The sequence below is a fragment of the Prionailurus viverrinus genome, chromosome B1, assembly GCF_022837055.1.
Source record: "Prionailurus viverrinus isolate Anna chromosome B1, UM_Priviv_1.0, whole genome shotgun sequence".
NCBI classification, from domain to species: domain Eukaryota; kingdom Metazoa; phylum Chordata; class Mammalia; order Carnivora; family Felidae; genus Prionailurus; species Prionailurus viverrinus.
The window spans coordinates 26,007,754-26,026,158 of NC_062564.1; the positions used below are offsets into that span (position 1 = coordinate 26,007,754).

Sequence of the window (18,405 nt, forward strand, 5' to 3'; positions counted from 1 at the left end):
ATTCTACAAGCTGTTGTGAGTTTCACTTAGCTTGTGACCAAGTCCTCTGTTAAGTCTTATTAAGAGCCTGGCCTCCAGTGAACTAGATACCATGTATAGATGTACTATAGGGAATTAAGGAGAACCATCTTCCTGTAGCCTACAGAGATGGTTGGCCTAGAAGAGCTGTATTTTTTTTTTTTTTTTTTTTTCTTTTTGTCACAGGGGAACTTTATTGGGGGGAAACATGGTCACATGCCAACAGGCATGCTTTCCCTCACATTCTGATTCTTGGACACACACACACACACTCATCTCCAGCCTCTCCCACACACACAGTCCAGTTCTCAGCCACAGGGGTGGGACACTCCTCAATTCCTAAGATCCGGAAGCAACAGGGGCAGGAGAGAGTCAAGGAGGTGAGCAGTGAAGTGGTTCACAGGTGGGGGTCTCCCACCCCATCCGGGTCCCCTCTGTGGGAGGGAGCAGGGGCAGCTCAACGTGGGGCTCCTCAAGAGCCTCACCCCCACTTCCCTGATGTTGTCGGCGCCCCCAGCGTCAGCTTGTCTTGCAGCCACTGCATGATGAAGGTGCTGTCTTTGTAGGAGTCCTTGGTGAGGATGTGTAGGTCAACCACGGCCTCATCCAAGGTGCTCTTGGCCAGTGAGACTGTCTCCTCTGGGCTGTTGGAGATCTCATAGAGGAAGACAGAACAGTTCAGGGCCAGGCTCGGGTGGATGGGGTTGGTGTGCAGTATCTCCTTGCTGATGTCTATGGCCTCCCGGGAGGTCCACAGAGCAGAGATGCTGAAACGTTTTTAGTTATCACTGGTGGCCACCTCTGCCAGATAGTGGGGCAGTCACCCTTCATTTTTGGGTGGAAGAGCCTGCTTTCAGCGTCACCAGTGTCCTTGATGAGGTGGTGTCCAGCAGGTCCTCCACGATGTCACACACCTCCTGGAGCTCGGTCTCCACCTTCTCCCAGGACACTTGGACCTCCCTGCCCTCCTCTTGTTAGCCCACTTCATCGCTTTTCTGCTCAGCACTGGGCAGATCCCTCCGGGCAGAGCTCTGATCACCCACCACACCCTTGCAGGCCACTGAGAGCCGGTTTCAGTCTTCACAGGATAGCTCCTCCCCTTTTCCATGGTGCTCTTCATGAAGGCTGCCATGTTGTCACGGCCCTGGCCTGCTCTGCCAACTTGGCCTTCTGGATCACAGTGGCTCCCTCCATGGCTCTGGGGACAGACAGACAGGCAGCGGGCTAACTGGCTGCCTCGAGACCAGTGCCAGACCCGGGGCAGCAGCAGTAAAGGCCACAGGCCAAGAAATAAGAAATAAGCAAAACCAGACTTTTCCCTGAGAACATACGTTTTGCACCTTGAGACACCTCACACTGGCTGGGAGGCATGGGATGAGGATGTATGTGGGTGCTGGGGAGGAGGGGACCATATTCCAGTAACTAAACCTGGGGGAGGGGCTCGTGCATTAATGTCTTGGGTGTATGAAGACAGTAACTTGTTTCAGTTCAAGGTCATAGTTTGGAATGCCAGGAACACAGAGGCTACACTTAGTTTTCATCAGCTTCTTAACACTTTTCTATAAAATTTCTACCATGAAAGGTATGCTATTGCTCATCGGAAGCAACTTCCGTACTTAATAGGAAAAAAAAAAACCCTAGCATTTCAAAATAGAACAATATTTTAAATATTTTAAGATAACAACAGTCTGTGGGAGCCTCACGACCCCTTTCTCTTCTCAGCCCTTAGTGTATGTGTGTTCACGTGCGCACACATTCACTGTTCCCTCTCAAACATCCTCAGTGCAGGTGGAGGACTTATGTTCTTACAATCTTAAAACCTTCGATTATAACTCACGCTAAAATAACAAAGGTAATAAAATGTGTAGGTGGAAGCTTGCCAAACATTTGTAGAGTACCGTACCGTTCATAAAGCGATTTAAAAATATTTGACTTCATTTGAATAATGCTTTTCTGCCAGTGTTCTGGTAGAAGTTTCTTTCTTATTTTATTTGTTCGCTGAGGTATATAAAACAGCTCATTTTAAAAGACTAGGCAGACGTTAGCTCCGACTAGCCTCAAAGGGTTAGCACAGGAGAACTGTGTTCAATTTCCATTCTTGGTATCACAGGCCTTGATCTCTAAACAAATACATGAAGTGGGTCTCTAAATTCTGAGTGGAAGTAAGCTAATCATTGACATTCGAGACACTCTGCTACTTGACACACTTAAACAATAAATGCCCAGCCGCTCTACAAACTAAGTTTCTACTGTGGTGAAGAATTATCCCCTTAAGGGGCCCACACAGCTCTGTTGCGGTGTTTGTCAGACTGCAACCTGTCTGCTCCCTTTTCGGTATCACTCCGAGTGGCCAGCTCAGAGATTGGCACAAAGGGAGTGGCTACTGTGTCTTTGTTGAACAGGGAAAAATAAGGTAATTGCCACCAAAGGAGAACTCTGTCAGTCGCAGGTGCTTGCTAACAAGTGCCAGATTGAATCCTCTTATCTACTATGTGGTGTATTAATCATAATCCTATTCCCAGGCAGAGAAACAGAGGCTGTGATATAATAAGACATACATATTTGGTATTTGTCCTCAGTTCCTGGCACCGTGCCCTAAAACACTTGTAATTTCCTGAACCACAGGGGTGATAAAGGCATCTTTTGTTACAGTATTTGGTCTTAGTCCCTGACTCCCGACATAAAGAGTTTTAAGCTGTTGGGATCCCTGGAGTGATAAGAATGTGTTTTGTATGCTAACAAGATGATGGTGGTTGGGGACCCCTAGATAGTTCCAGGATGGGGGCTGGTCACCAGAAAGACCAAGATATGATCACAGGGTTAGAAGTTTCACCCCCACTCTCTGATTTCAGGGGAGGGGAGTAGGGGAGAGGCTGGAGATTGAGGTAATCACCAGGGGCCATGCTTTAATCAATCATGCCTATTTAATGAAACTTCCATAAAGATCCTGAAACTATGTTGGGGGAGAGGGTGGTCAGAGAGCCTCCTGGTTGGTGAGCACATCAAGGTGCTGGGAGGGTGGTGCACCTGGAAAGAGCATGGAAGCTCCAGGCCCCTTCCCATATACCTTGGCCTGTGCATCTCTTCAATGTGCCTGTTCCTGAGTTGTATTCTTTATAAGCCAGTAATGGTAAGTAATGTGCCTTCCTGAGTTCCATGAGCTATTCTAGCATATTACAGAACCCAAGAAGAGGGGTATGGAAATCCTCAATTTTGTAGCTAGTCAATCAGTTAGAAGTATGGGAGGCTGCCACAACTTGTACTTTCATCTAAAGTAGGGGACAGGTCTGTGGGACTGAACCCTTAATCTCTGGGTAGCTAGTGTCATAATTGAGTTAAATTGTAGGACACCCACTTGGTGTCTGGAAAGTTGGAGAATTGCTTAATGTGGAAACCCCACATTTGGGGCCATAGTGTTGAGTAAAAATGGTTTATAGAGGCTCAGAGAGGCTAACTTGTTCAACTTCTACAACATGAGACTGGGAGAGCTGGGATCTGAACCAAATACCATGTTGTCTTCTGTTTTACCTGTTTAATTTCTGGAACATTCATATTAATTCCAGTATTGACAAAAAATGTGTTTCACGAGAAACCCACAGTAGCACCTCAAAATGAACAGTTTTGTAACCTTTACCAGAGGAAAAATGAGCCTAGATGCACCACTGAATGTCACATTGCATTTATATGGCTGGAGCACTATATCTGGAAATGAAGACCTGGTCCCAGGTTCCCTATGGACTAACAGTATTATTTCTCATAAGATACATGGTCTCTCACTTTGGCTTATTTTCTTCTCTTCTTTCAAAACATAAGTAACTCATTAACTGTGTTTTTGCTTATGAAATGACAGGAAGCTTCAAGAAATCAGAATGTGTGCTTCAGAGGAACAGGTTGGGAGAAAGGTATGAGAAATAGTTGGGGGATCACTCCCACTAACAAAAATGCCGCTCCCACAACCACCACCAGCATCCGGTTTCCTTAGGCTGAGACGGATGTGGTAGTTTTTTTCGTCCTTAAGCGAATATCACATCTATGATTTTCCTTTCACTAAAAAGTTATATCCCATCATTACCCATGCCTGTTCAAACCGCAAATATTTTAAACATGACTCTGACAGGACACAGATTTTTAGTAAATAAAAGCAAATATCCAAGCTGCATTAATGGCAAAGGTAGTTTGCAAACTTCTCTCTTTGATCAAATTCTTCTCATTGTTTATTTGGAAGTGGTCAGCTTCCAAAGTGTCTTTGAAGTAAGTTTGAATATATCTTTTTCCTCTTCCTCTACCTCTCAAAACGCACACACACACAAACCACTTGTTTCTATAGTAATATTTAGTTCTTGGTTATGGATTTATGTTATACATATATGAATGTTTCAGTGCCTGGTTTTTGAGGTCTGCAATCAATACACTGTATGTCTAATAAACTGGTGATCAGACTGGCTGTACATCATAGCTTCTAATCTATAATGACTTGTATTATAAAACAATCCCTATGTTTAAAAACTGTAATTAGTAGGGGCGCCTGGGTGGCTCAGTTGGTTAAGTGTCTGACTTCGGCTCAGGTCATGATCTCACGGTTCCGAGCCTGCTTGGGACTCTTTGTGTCTACCTCTCTCTCTCTCTGCTCCTTCCCCCACTTGCACTCTCTCTCTCTCTCTCTCAAAATAAATAAGTAAAATAAAAAAAAATCTTTACAAAAACTGTAATCAGTATATAATGACTGTTAAGATTAACTTCTTAACCTATTAGATTTTGAGCACACAAACAGGTATTGTCTTTGTCTGAGTATCAACATGAAAAGTCTCTACAAATCCATCTGAAATTGCCCTCAAAGTCTGTGACATCTCTTATTTTAGGGTGGCAAACTCTCCCTAGTCAAAATGGATTTGAGTTTTGAAAAAGGCCTCATTCAGAGGCAGGCTGTTGAGTAAAAGGAATAATCAAACTGAGTATTAAGCTGCTTTTTTGGTTAGAAATAAGTTTTTACTAAAATATAATGCAGTGATTCTCAGTGGGAAATAAAAATTCTGGGGATGGCGTGTTGGTGATGTATTTTGAAAATGCATTCACGGATGGGAAAGAGGAAAAGAAAATCTTGATTTCACCAAATAAGCAACAAAAAATAAACTTTAAATTTAAACTTTCTTGGGTGATATGATCAGTGATATGGGCTGTAGGATAGAGAATAGCTGGTGATCTTTTTTTTTTTTACACATTTCAAAAAATGTGTACTTTTAAAAGGTTAAGAAATATTCTTGTAATAAGACTGTTTTTTTCTTGTGTGGCTCCTAACCTGATTTAAGGGCAATTCACAAAATAGGAGTCCAGAAATATTTTGAAAAATGGCAGCTTCATTAAAATATAGGTATGGTCTTCTAGAGTAACTATTATGAAGGTTAATGCTCAGTGTAATATTACAGTTCTAGTATTCTCACTTAAAAATTAGATTACTACTTGATAATCATCTTTTCTTTTCATGCTTGTTTATTTTTGAGAATGAGAGAAAGGGAGAGAGAGACAGAGTGCGAGCTGAGGAGGAGCAGAGAGAGAGGGAGACACAGAATCCGAAGCAGGCTCCAGGCTCTGAGCTGCCAGTGCACAGCATGACTTGGGGCTCAAACTCACGAACTGCGAGATCATGACCTAAGTTCAAGATGGATGCTTAACTGACTGAGCCACGTAGGCACCCCACCTTGCCTTTAAAAAAATTCTTGTTGGGGCGCCTGGGTGGCGCAGTCAGTGAAGCGTCCGACTTCAGCCAGGTCACGATCTCGCAGTCCGTGAGTTCGAGCCCCACGTCGGGCTCTGGGCTGATGGCTCAGAGCCTGGAGCCTGTTTCCGATTCTGTGTCTCCCTCTCTCTCTGCCCCTTGCCCGTTCATGCTCTGTCTCTGTCCCAAAAATAAATAAACGTTGAAAAAAAAATTAAAAAAAAAATTCTTGTTATGTTTATTTATTTATTTCTTGAGAGAGAGACAACAAGCCAGGGAGGGACAGAAAGAGAGGGAGAGAGAATCCCCAGCAAGCTCCACAACTTTCAGCACAGAGCCCAACTCGGGGCTCGAACTCACAAACTGTGAGATCACGACCTGAGCCAAAACCGAGAGTCAGACGCTTAACTAACTGAGCCACTCAGGCACCCTGATAATCATCTTTCTTATCTAGATGTTTCCTCCAATAATTGAAGCACTTTGCAGAATAAACAATCCTTATGAAAAAAGAGCAAATTATACAGTATCTTGTTAAATGGGTTCTCAGGAAATTTTAGGTCCTAGAGAAATACCGATGGTAATTTCCCACAGTTTAGTTGTTTTTTGTTGGTGTTTTGGGCCAAACCTAGTCCCAGGTGTTATGTTTGTAAAACTGAGATCCTGCAACTTCTGTCGACATATCTAAGTGAGCTCTTGATTTCTTCTGAAGGAAAATGGATCTCGCACATCTTAGCTAGCACCCCCAGGCTTTTTCCTGCCCAGACAGAATCACCTGGTATTATCAAGCACTGTAAAGAAAATGCTGTGAGAGAATCTAGATAAAGACACATATGCTGGCTCCTGCCCTGTAATTTCTCTACTGTCTAATCTGAGAGGCAGCGTGGGCACCAAGTGTGATGCATTACCACCTCCAAAAGGGAAACAGAAACGTGTTTCCTGCCCTGTACAACTCCCCTTTCCTGGATATACAGATTTTGCCAGTGTCCAATGTCTTAGACAAGAAAGTAGCCGGTCTAGTGCAGGGTCTCCAATGACCACAGTTTCTAGAGTCTAAGACCCTTTGTTTCAGCACTGAGTGGCAGTGTCACATCGCCCAGACAGCTGTGCATTCAAGACAATCCATTGAAGTCAAATGTTGGGGAGGAATTCCTTGGTTGGGCTCGGAACAAGATTCAGCTATTTTGGGGGCTTCAGCTGCTGTCCTTACCAGTTCTGCACGATCTAGAAGTTGCTCTCCTGCCTTCTATTGAGATAATTTGGGAAAGGGCATGAGATGGAATTTTAGCCTCTGCATCTATCATTGTTGCTGCTTTAAAATCAACAAATTCTTGGAATTCTTTCTACCAGCTTGATAAAATCTAGATGCCGCTTCAGGTTTGTGGGGCTTAGGAAATCGTGGGAAAATCAACCAAAGTGATCAAGAATCTTGTGCTTGTTGTCACTTGATGAGTAAATCAAAGAGTGAGACTCACTTTGGATCCCTTGCAGGGTAGTTTTCACCCTGGGCTCTGTTGAGCATGGTCATATGACTGTGGCCACATGACTGTGAGGCGTGGCGGGGCACAGCCTCTCCATCCCCTGGGGTGCTTGTTGAGATTTAGACTCTCAGACGTACCCAGATGTTCTGATGAGCCCATGTTTTATCCACTGCCAGATGATTCTCTCACACACTAAATAAAGCTTGAGGAACACTGCTGGCTAGGAGCCCCTAGATCTAGGAGTTGGAAATTAGGGTCCTGGGCTGTCCCTACCCCCCATTTCCAACTCACCCATTTTACACACTGGAATCACCCCTATGCTTTCATTTGAAGAAACGCTTCTATGACCAAAACCAAAACCAAAACCCTGAAACACTTGAGAAACAATCACTCCAGCATAAATATCTGAAAGGGGCCTTCTCATGCTTGTCTTCACTGATGATGTCTTTCTGTTTAAAATGCAAATGAATGCATAGGGACACCTGGGTGGCTCAGTCAGTTAAGCCTCCAACTTCGACCCAGGTCATGATCTCACGGTTTGTGCGTTCGAGTCCCACATTGGGCTCTGTGCCGCCAGCTCGGAGCCTGGAGCCTGCTTCGGATTCTGTGTGTCTCTCTCTGTCTGACCCTCCCCTGCTCACGCTCTCTCTCTCTCAAAAATAAATAAGCATGAAAACAAATTTTTTTTAAATTCAAATGAATGCCTAAGAAAGTGATTTTGTCCAGATAACTTCAGGACACAGAAAGCCACTCATCTCATGTACTGCAAGGACACGGTTCCGTACCTCCAGCTGCAACTGATTTGTACAACTCGGGAGTTCCTGAAGACCCCCATGAGTGCTGGCTTTGGTGTCTGGGATTAATGCTTTCCCCTCCGTGGCACAGCCAGCACCACACCCAGCCCCCTCCAGTCCTCAAATCTGGCCTTCAGCCCGAGTTCCTCATTTGAGACAAAGTTTAAGAATGTGATATATACAAACATGATCGCGGAATGCATCCCACATGCTGGCTTTTAGGTCACACAGAATGAAGACATAAGAACACGTTAATATGGCTGCTTATAAAACAATTTTGTAGTGTGGTGTTTGCTTTCCTAAATGCCTGAAGTAAGTCTTTCCTATTGTGTCAAATTGAGCAAGCAATCTAGACAATGAAAGAAACAAGTGGACTTTCAAATTTTAAAGCCATTCAAAATTCATATAACATCCCATTGAGTTTCATATGTTACAAAAACTCATTAACATGATTCAGATCAGTTTGGTAGCATAAACACTTCAAATCCATAAAACATGATACACAGTACCTCGCATATTTATTTATTAAACTACTATATATAAAGCTTATACTAAAAATATTTCAAGAACTACAAAGGAAATAATATACTTGAGTCAGGCCTTCAAAAAGTATACAAACAGGATGTAAGAGTGAAAGAGTAAATGCTCATACTATACTCTGTAGCAAATGAAAGACTTAATTTTTTTTTTAATTTTTTTTTTTTAACGTTTATTTATTTTTGAGACAGAGAGAGACAGAGCATGAACGGGGAGGGTCAGAGAGAGAGGGAGACACAGAATCCGAAACAGGCCCCAGGCTCTGAGCTGTCAGCACAGAGCCTGACGTGGGGCTCGAACTCACGGACCGTGAGATCATGACCTGAGCCGAAGTCGGACGCTTAAACGACCGAGCCACCCAGGGGCCCCAAGACTTAATTTTTTTTAATGTTTATTTATTTTTGAGAGAGAGAGAGAGAGACACAGAGAGTGAGAGAGTGTGAGTGGGAAAGGGGCAAAGGGAGAGGGAGGAATCTGAAGCAGGCTCCAGACTCGGAGATGTCAGCACAGAGCCGATGCAGGGCTCGAACCCACTGACTACAAGATCATGACCTGAGCTGAAGTTGATGGCTAACCTACTGAGCCACCCAGGTGCCCCTAAGTTTCGTTTTTTTTTTTAATGTTTATTTTTTTGAGAGAGAGAAAGCAGAAAAGGGGCAGAGAGAGACACACCCACAGAATTCAAAGCAGACTTCAGACTCTGAGCTGTCAGCACAGTGCCTGATGCGGGGCTTGAACCCATGTACCAAGAGATCATGACCTGAGCTGAAGTCAGATGCTTAACTGACTGAGCCTTCCAGGCATCCCAGCAAATGTAAGGATTAGAGCTCTATCATTATATATGAGAAAAGAGAAAGTCTGAGTGCTTTTTTAGATGTTTTACTCCTTTGCTGTTTAAAGACAGTGTATTTTGCCACGGGTTCCTTGCTGTATTTGGGTATGAGTGTGTATGTGTGTATGAGGGTTCTGTGTATGGTTTTTCTATTGCTTTTATAAGTTTTAAGAGAAATCTTCCTTTTGAATATGCACTAGAAAACTTAAAAGCTAACCCAGAGGCAATTACTGTTGTGAATTTCCTATGTATCTTACAGAGATATCCTATGAAAAGTACAAGCACAATGTATGCACATATTTTTGTCCCTTCTTTAAAAAAAAAAAACCCTATACAGTATACATGATACACACCATTTTTGTTTTTACCTTAGAGATTATTCCAAAGAAATAGATACATAGCAACTGCATTTTTTATTATTTAAAAAAAAATTAATTCTTATTTATTTTTGAGAGAGACAGAGACATAGAATCTGAAGCAGGCTCCAGGCTCTGAGCTGTCAGCACAGAGCCCTATGCGGGGCTCGAACTCACCCTCACCGACCATGAGATCAAGACCTGAGCTGAAGTCGGACGTTTAACCGACTGAGCCACCCAGGCACCCCACAGCAATTGCATTTTTTAAAAGGCTACATAGCATTCAATTATCTGAATTCTATTCATAGTATTTTACTACCCATGATTATTTTAACCAATTCTCTACTGATAGCCAGTTATGTTTCCAATTTGTTGCTTTTCCTGTCAATTCCTAAAAGTAGAATTGTTGAATATATGCATTATTCTCCTTTAATGGTTACCTTGCAAATTTTTAATATGAATGTAGACTTAAAGTTTAAAATCAGTCAACATCTTTACCATCCACACAAACCATTTGCTCTGTAAACACTTCAACTCCAATAATCTCCTCCTTACTTCTACACCATTACCGTATTTTAGGTTTTTTTTTTAACTCTGAAAGACTATATTATAATCATTGTTTTCCACCTTACATGTTTATGTATACCCACAATTTTACTAATTTCTTTACTTAGCGTTTTTTTCTTTCATCTTAAGCCTTTTGTCTAGGATTAGTTTCTTTCTATACAAAATGCTTATTCATAAGTTCTTGTAGCAAGGGTCTGTTTCTTGGAAACCCTATTAGTTTTTCTTTGTCTCAAAATATCTTTATTTCATCCTCATTTTTGACTCATAAATAGTGGATATAAAATTTTGGTTTTTGAGTTAACTTTTTCTCAGCATACTGAAAATATTCCACCGTCTTCTGATTTTCATTGTTGCTGTTAAGAAATCAGGTGACAGAGTCGTTGCTGGGTGACACTTCTTTGCAGATGATCTTTTGTTTCTGGCTGCTCCAAGATTGTCTCATCACTCCCCTCCTGCAGTTTGATTATCATATGTATAGTTGTAGATTTTTAAAAACTTAATTTTCTTTGAAAATTTCTTTCTTTTTAAAATTTTCTTTTTTTAATTGAAGTATAATTTACATACAGTGTTATATTAGTTTCAGGTGTACAATACAATGATTCAACAATTCTATACATTACTCATCAAGGTAAGTGTACTCTTCATGTCTTTTCTCTTTTCACCACTCCACCTCCCCCCCCCCCCCCCCCACCACCCACATCACCTCTGACAATGACTAGTTTGTTCTCTGTATTTAGGAACCTGGTTTTTGTTTGTTTGTTTCTCTTTTTTCCCTTTGTTTGTTTGTTTTGTTTCTTAAATCCCACATATGAGTGAGATCATATGGTATTTGTCTTTCTCTGGCTGACTTATTTCTTTTTTAAAAAACATTTTTTTTTTCAACATTTATTTATTTTTGGGACAGAGAGAGACAGAGCGTGAACGGGGGAGGGGCAGAGAGAGAGGGAGACACAGGATCCGAAGCAGGCTCCAGGCTCTGAGCCATCAGCCCAGAGCCTGACGCGGGGCTCGAACTCATGGACCGCGAGATCGTGACCTGGCTGAAGTCGGACGCTTAACCGACTGCACCACCCAGGCGCCCCTGGCTGACTTATTTCACTTAGCATAATACCCTCTAAGTCCATCCATGTTGTTGCAAATGGCAGGATCTCATTCTTCTTTAATGCCTGGGTAACATTCCATTGTGTATATACATGTGCTCATCTTTTTAGTTCGAGTATTGAAATCTTTCAACAGTAGCAGAAAATAATGAGCCATTTTCAATTTGAATATTGTCTTTTCTCTATTCTCTTTATTATGTCCCTCCAAAATTTTGACTGATTTTGTAATTCTACAACTCATTCTATATTATAAGGTTCTTAATCACTCTTTAATTTTTTCACCTCATTTCTTTCTATGCTGCATTCTGGGTAATTTCTGCTACATTATTTTCCATTTCACAATTAGTCTTAAAATGTGTCTATGCTGTGTAACCTGAATATCAGGCTCTGACTTTCAATTGCTCTATTTTTGTTTTTAGACATTCTTTTGGAGCCTTTTGAATCCTCTTGATTGATTTTATAATCCATCATTCCTGATGCCTTTCATTTATGTGTTTGCTGTGATATGGACTTATGTTCCCTGGAATTTTACCCATAGTAATTTTTGAGGCTTTGGTTGAAGGTAAGTTCCTTCAAAAACAGTACACATTTAATTCTACCTACTACCAATAAGGCATTCTCAACCAAGGGCTACTTTAAAATCAATTCTAGACTTGAAGTACTGTGAATCTGGGCTGAAAATTCCCATGAAAAACTGGATTATACTTATGAATTCTCAGGAGAAAGATTTTCTCTTTCAACCTAGCTTCAAGGCTGAGGGAAACAAGTACTTTTTAGTAGACCTTTCTGTGGTTTCTTATTTATCTTATGTCTCTACACGGCTTATGTGTTTTCCTTTCAGACCTTTGTCTTCAGTTGGCCCAAGGATTTGTCTCATTTCTTACACATTACATAGTTGTTAAAAAGAGGAGTTCAAAGTCATCAGAGTTTCCTACCTTACCCCAGAGCAAACACCAGACTCCGTGTTTGGTTACCTATATGTATTTCTCCTTTTAATTAACTTTTACCCTCAATTGATTTTTCCTTTCTAACTTGCTCACGAGTGCATTTAGCAAGAGGTTCATCTTTAAAAAAATAAACAAAGATAACATCTATCTTTGCTGTTTTCAGTGGAAAAGTAGATTATACCGTCTCTTCAAAATTATGTCAAGAAACAGCAGTCCATAAAATTCTCAAGAAGCGAGCTTCAGTTTTTAATTAATTCCCACAGACACTTCAGTTCTTGCCTGTCTGAAGCACATACTAAAACCATGATAATGGGGGCGGTCGCAACACAGTGCACTGGCGAAGCTGGTGCATATCTGATGGAAAAGGGAGGGTCTACACTGAGACTACAGCACCAGGATTTCACTGGCTTTGCATTTCTCCACTTGCCCAAGTTAGGGGGATGTTGTGTGAGTTTCCCATACCACCATATTTCTGACACTCCTGAAGTTTGTTACCTAATACTAATTTTATGACCAGCTTTGAAGAAACTATTAACTTTATGTTGAATGACTATATACGTGTGAGTGTGCGTGTGTGTGTGCGTGGGTGTGTGTGTGCGCGCGCGCGCGTTTATAGGCTTCAGGGCACAGGAACAATCTGGTATGCTTTCTCAGAGTGTCTTAGTCAGCTTGGGCTGCCATAACAGAATACCACAGACTGGGTGGCTTAAGCAGAAACTTATTTTCTCACAGTTCTGGAGGCTGAAAGTGCAAGATCAAGGTCTGATAGGGTTGGTTTCTGGTGAGTACTCTCTTCTGGCTTACAGATGGCTACCATCTTGCTTGTGCTCATATGGTCTTTCCTTAGCATGAGCACAAACACACACACAGAGGGAGAGAGGGAGGGAGTGATCTCTCTCGTGTTTCTTCTAATAAGGACACAAAACCTATCTAATCCAGAGTTGGATCAGAGCACTACCTTAATTTAACATTAATTTCTTCCTTAGAGACCCCGTCTCCAAATACATCCACACTGGGGGTTAGGGTTTGAACATATGAATTTGGGAGGACGCAAACATTCTATCTACAATAGAGTCTCTTACGAATTCACTTATATGAATAGAGGGTGTTACGGGAGTATTACAAGTTACAATTTGAGGCAGTGCCATCCAACCTAAAACCTTCTGGAGGATTTTGTTCCGTTTAATTGCTTTGATACACTATGTCTGCGTTTCCCAAAGGGCAATGGGCAATCTGTTAGGAGAGGGAATAAAATGTTATTGCTCTTTTATAATTATTTCATCTCATCCTTTCATAATTCATTTTTGTTGTATATTATAATCTATGGAACGTATTAGTACAGTTTTCCTTGCATGAAATTTATATAATCACAAACATACTTATAACAAGGAATATGTCTAGAATAGTTACTGATGGGTATGCATCACAAAGGCTCAGAGAAACAAAAATGGCCTTTTTCATGGTATGCGCATCCACGAACACAGTTCAGATATTAAAACTTGATAGCAAGAATAGGTCATAAGAAAAAAATCATCAAAGAAATAGAGAAGGTTGATAGGAAGGAATGAAAAGGATACATGATGCCACCCCAAACTAGAGGAAAGGCAATGGGAAATGAGAATGAAGAAAATACTATTTTCATGTCCCAGTATCTTTTAGCTGTCTGCTTTGTTTGCCCTCCTTATTCTTTTTTAATTATTTTTTTATTTAATGTTTATTTCTGAGAGAGAGAGAGAGAGAGAGAGAGAGAGACAGAGACTGACCACGAGTGGGGGAGGGGCAGAGAGAGAGAGGGAAACAGAGAATCCGAAGCAGGCTCCAGGCTCTGAGCTGTCAGCACAGAGCCCGATGTGGAACTCAAACTCATGAACTGCGAGATCATGACCTGAGACGAAGTCGGACACTTAACCAACTGAGCCACCCAGGCGCCCCATACTTGCCCTCCTTATTTTTAATAGTCACCCTGGTGGCATGAGACCAATGAAGCACAAATGATAATCACATAAGTGTTTGCACATGTAGGGTACAATTATTTCTTGCAGAGGGCCCTGTGCTGCTCACAGAGTTAATCCTGAACCATCTACATGTTTCCCTCCATGAAAGAATAATGTTTGGCCTTGACTCAAACACTCTTTCCGTTGCTTGATTAGAGAATTGAGACGCTGAGTTAACTGCACTTCCATGATACTCTTGAGGTACTGGAAAACCCATTAATGGTTTTCTTTGAGAAGATATTTTAAAACTTGATGTGTTGAATTCCCTCCTGAAAAGGGAAAGACCAGTTGGGGGACTGGCTACCCTGCAGTAATGGGCTGGGAAAGAGTCCTCTATGGGTTGTGAAGAGACCAAGAGGCTTGGTCCTTCCCTAACTGGCCCCCATGGGGCATGCAGAGTTTTATGTGTGGCCTCCAAATTGTCCAAAAATCAGAGTGGCCACTTCTAATCAGTTCCTGCCAACAGCCAGTACTTTTACTTTGGAGGCAAATGCACAGGCATACAATGCAGAAGGACAAAGTCCTCATTAGCACCAAGCATTTGCAGAGAATCTGGGGTGCACTGAAGGGAGGGGAAGAGAGGCCCCTGGCTGGCTCAGTTGGTTTAGTGTCTGACTTCGGCTCAGGTCATGATCTCACGGTCCATGGGTTCCAGCCCCGCGTCAGGCTCTGTGCTGACAGCTCAGAGCCTGGAGCCTGTTTCAGATTCTGTGTCTCCCTCTCTCTCTACCCCTCCCCTGCCCATGCTCTGTCTCTGTTTCTTAATAATAAATGAACATTAAAAATTTTTTTTAAATAAAAAAAAAAAAGGAAGGGGAAGATTTTCTGTCTCTTATGGTACCACAGGGAGACATTATGGATGTGGGGGCGGGGGGACTGGAATGGGAGCAGGATGGGCCTAACTCTATTAGTTTATTCTCTGCTAGGTGTTGAAGGTACAGAACTTCCCTTCCAGTAAGATTCACACACAGTATGGGCCTCAGTGATTTCCCCGTGGTTTTCTGATAAATTATATATGCATTTGGCTCTATTCACTTGGTTTTCGTGGGGAGATATTTCTTACTCGCAAATAAGTCTGTGATCCTCAAAAATGTTACAAATGTTTGTTCCAGAGGCATTAGAAGCCCACAAGTGCTTTTCCTTGGGTATCTTTTCATATTTTCATCTTAGATAGAATGGTCAGGGGCATGCAGAGTGCAATATAAGGAACTGGCACACGTTTTCAGAGGTCGAGCCCTCTAACTCTTACCCCACGGCTGAAGAGCGTGATGAAATGCTTCCAGGCACATGAAGGCAGTGGTATTGGGAGATTCTATTTTTAAAGACTTTTAGGCTTTTTTCCCTTTTTGACATCCACTCGGATGACTGATAGATGTCTCGTGAAAATCAAAATTTGTTAAATCCCAGCAAAAGCACTTTGAATAGAGAGAGAAGGCTCCATCATAATATTTAAAACTTTTCTTTTTCCTACACATCTTCAAGGAAGACAGCTCTATGCTAAGAATAAGATGTGTGGCAGGGCACTGATGTGTGCGAGTTTGGCTCTACACTGACAGTGGAGCCAAACTGCCTGGGTTCAAGTCTCAGCTCCTATGATCTGTCGCCACTTCACCTCCGTTTCCTCGTCTATATAATGGGAATGACAACACTATCTGCCTCATAGGGCTGCCGTGACTTAATGAGGTAATGTCTGGAAAGTACTTAGAACAGTGCCTGATTCGTTGTAAATGCTACATTCATGTTTGCTAACATTCTTTTTTTTTTAATGTTTATTTATGAGAGATAGAGCAAGCATGAGTGGGGGAGGGGCAGAGTGGGGGACCGAGGACCCGAAGTGGGTTCTACGCTGACAGCAGAGAGCCCAATGTGGGGCTCGAACACACGAACCATGAGATCATGACCTGAGCTGAAGTTGGATGCTTAACCGATGAGCCACCCAGGCGCCATGTCCCCGCTAACACTCTTAATGATACTTCTCCCACCAGTTCCCTCTTAGATCTTACCCCTTCTCTCCATTCAGTAACTAGACTGTAGCAGGTGATCACTGACACAGGGAAGGAATGTGACAGGAAAGATCAGAGAGGAAAAAAGTCTCTGTGGCCTATGAGTTTCAAAAGAATTGACCGTGAGGAAATGGAAACAGGACAGAGGTAAATCAGGACAGAGGTAAATGAGAGGAGTAGCAGGGAGGTATCCCTCCCTTCTCCCCTACATACACACTGGCTAGGAGAAGGTGTCACAGTCTGGGATGAGATTGAGTTGGACCGGGGTGGGGGTAAGGAAAGCGTAGATACTGGTAGGTCTCTGAGGAAGGAGGCCACCAGCCCTGGTTCCCATGTCAAATGTTAGAGATGCTGGAACCGAAAACCAACCAAACAAAAACAAAAACCAACCGACCAACCCTCACACTGACTTGGCAGATGTGGCCTCGGTCAGCCTACGGAGTTCCCCGGGCTCTGTCACGGCCCTAAGAGCAGCACAGGAGATGCCAACGAGGCCGCCTCGGGATCCATGTGGGTGGGCAGTAATGTAAGAGGGACAGGCTTTCCCAGCAGGAAGCAGAATGAATAGATGAAACTGAGGATGAGGACCGGGTATGCCTTCACTCAGGCACCACATAAACCCTCGGTGCTTAGATGCCGTGTTAGGGAAAAGGGAGAGGAAGAAAAACTGACTCTGCCACCCTCAGAAAAAAAAAATGAGACTTGAAATAGAAACTCAATTGAATTATAAAAAATCAAGATACTTTTTTTTTTTTTTTTTTTTTTTTTGCACATTCAGATTTGCAGGCAGAGATTCATACCTGCTCTACCTGTTTCTTCCGTGACTCAGACATCGGGAAAATGAAGTAAGCTTTGGCTTGGAAGATTTAACTCACCACTGGCAACAGATGAGTCACCCAGGCATGTCTCCACTGCCTGTTAAGGCCCCACAAAGATGAGAAGAGCCTGGGAACTTGGGAGCCGCTGACACCATGAGATCACAGTGGTAGCACATGAGGATGGGGAGGGGGGGAATTGGAAGCACGTGCTGGGGAACTCTCTCCATCACGAGGGGTGAGAAGAGTATTGCTCAGACCTCTGCACCTCTATTCTAAGCAGAAACTAGGGAATATCCATGCCTGTCAGATTGGAGCACGGTTATCCTCCATTCCAACTCTTTTCCAGCTGGCATTCTCCAGACAAATATCAATCAATGTCTACTGTATTCCAGGCATTGTCTTGGATGTTAGGAACATTCCTGGGTGAACAGGACAAGGTTCCTGCCCCCAGAGGGTCCATTCTAGTCTCACAAAGAGATCCCTCAATGTCAAGTGGGCAGTAGGCACAATGGGAACGTGAGGGGAGGAGAGTTTGTCTGATTCCAGGGCTCTGGAAGAAAAGTGGGCTCCTAAGCGTGTTCATACAGCAGACAGAGATGGGCGGAGAGAAATTTCTGCAGAGGACACAGCCTGGGCAAAGGCATGCAGGAGAGGAACAGCGGAGAGTACACAGAGAAAGCATCCAGCATCTCTGGTCTGTCAGGTCAAGTCACTGGTTGGAAAGTGGGGTTAGAGACGGAAGCTTGGGCCAAGTCACAGACGCCCTGAATGCTAGGATTAGGAATTTAGCCTCTGTTCTGGAGCTGACAGGCTACTGACAGTTTCTGGCAACAGAGTGGGATAGCCAGGTTTATATTTTACAACAACATGTCTGGCTACATTTGGGGGACAGATGGGAGGGGATGTAAGGGACAGCAAGAAAGCCACTTAGGATTGTCCTGCAGGCCTCTTGCTTACTAGCCAGCTCTGGCAAGTCCCCAGGTTGGACCTCGGGCATCACAGACCCATCTACCAAGTATTGCTTGTAAAAGGAGGTTTCTGACTAAACGGGAATCCCTATTCCGACTAAATAGGACCAGGCACACCTGAGCGGAGGACTGGGCCTTAGGTTGGCTTATAATGGCTGAGAAGAACAACAGACAATCTCCTGGGTTTCCCAATCTCCAGCCGGTCTCCCCTCTGGCAACCTCAAGATCTTTATTCCCCCACTTCCCTGCTTCCTGGCCTGGCTGCTATGTGGAGTTTCAA

General features: G+C 42.9%; 1 pseudogene; it reads right to left on the reverse strand.

Annotated features, from left to right (window-relative positions):
- Positions 1–390: 390 nt before the first annotated feature.
- On the reverse strand, positions 391–1,212 carry LOC125164728 (14-3-3 protein sigma-like; annotated as a pseudogene).
- Between the last annotated feature and the right edge of the window lie 17,193 nt (positions 1,213–18,405).